Consider the following 1466-nt stretch of genomic DNA (forward strand, 5'->3'; position numbering starts at 1 on the left):
TTGGGTTTTGTGGGTCAGTGTGGAAACTGGGCTTGGGGGCTAGGTAAAACTGGGCTTTCAAATTTCGAAATTCTTGAAACTTGTAATTTTTTGAAATGTTTTGTAATTTTGACAGAAATCTGATTTTTGAAAAGACATCAAGGCGTTGAAACCCTTCATTACAAAGTATTAAAATCTTGATGCGGGATCAGGATGTGAAGACCCTAATATGAATGAAAAATCTTGATCAACATGAATGGCTTGAAAAGAGAAAATCTGAATGTTATTCTTTTTGTGTTTTTTAAGAAGGAATCGATAGCCATTCATATGAATGAAGAGGGTTTCGGTCAGAAAGACTTTCTTTTGATGGATTGATGGCAACTTATGTTATGTACATATGAAAACATTTGCTTTGTTCTGTTTTTTTGTTTTTTTTTTGCTTGAGTCAATTGTCTTACTTACAATCATCAAACTGGTTATTATTTTCAACGCTTCGAAAAGTGAGGAATTTCATACATCCGAGATCTAACTTTGAGATTATTACATTTTTACTTTTTTTTCCGAGACATCAACGCACACATGCTTGAATTTACTGGCAAGTGAAGAAATGAGACCTGTTTAGAATGGTTTGGAAGAGAATGGGATAGCCATGCGGGCATGCCACCTCATACGCCCCTTAAAGGAGATGAGTGCCAACGCGAAACACGAGGTACCCAAAAGTTGCCCCGGTTTGGTGTAATCAGTATGGTGATGAATCCATGATAATTCGGGTGGAAAATTCAAGTAAGATTCGCAAAGTTGCCCCAGTCTTGAGATTATGGGTTGATGAATTTCAAGGAAAAGACGCGTGGTGAGATCCACCAAGCTGCCCGGTTTTTGTTTTTTTGTTTTTGGCATGGGGTTCTGTTTAGAAGAGGTAGTGGGCATGAAAGGATCGGCTAAAAGGATGGCCCAAATTGGTTTGATTTTCTTTTGTATGTGATGACAAATTTATGAACACCGAAAAACGGCGCCACAAACTTGTTTAACAATCGGCAAGTGTGACCGAATCGTATCAAGTAATAAACTCGGTAAGACCAAGTATCGTTCTCCCAAAGGACTCACGGCCTAGTTTAGCTATATGATTTGTTGATTATTTAAGACTTAAGAACAAATTGATTTTAGGTTTTAATGCAAGAGACAATAATTAAATATGTATGCATGAATTTGATCAATGGAGAAAAACAGAATACAAACACTTCAATGAATTAGATGGATGAGTATGTTGTTGGGGTTATCAATTTCATCTTATCCACTCTCATATACTTTTAGGAATTCATCATTCTTATCATCAATGCTAATGCCACTCTCTAAATCACCTTGCAAGAAGGCCTATCCTTAATTACGAGTTCATACAATTCCTAGCATTCCTAGTAATTAGTTCTTAAAGTGCAGGAGCTTAAAGGCAACCAATATGCTATTGGGAGAAATTCCCCGAATCTAGACTT

This window comes from Vigna umbellata, chromosome 6 (assembly GCF_029865625.1).
Source record: "Vigna umbellata cultivar VRB3 chromosome 6, Vumbellata_1.0, whole genome shotgun sequence".
Taxonomy (NCBI): Eukaryota; Viridiplantae; Streptophyta; class Magnoliopsida; order Fabales; family Fabaceae; genus Vigna; species Vigna umbellata.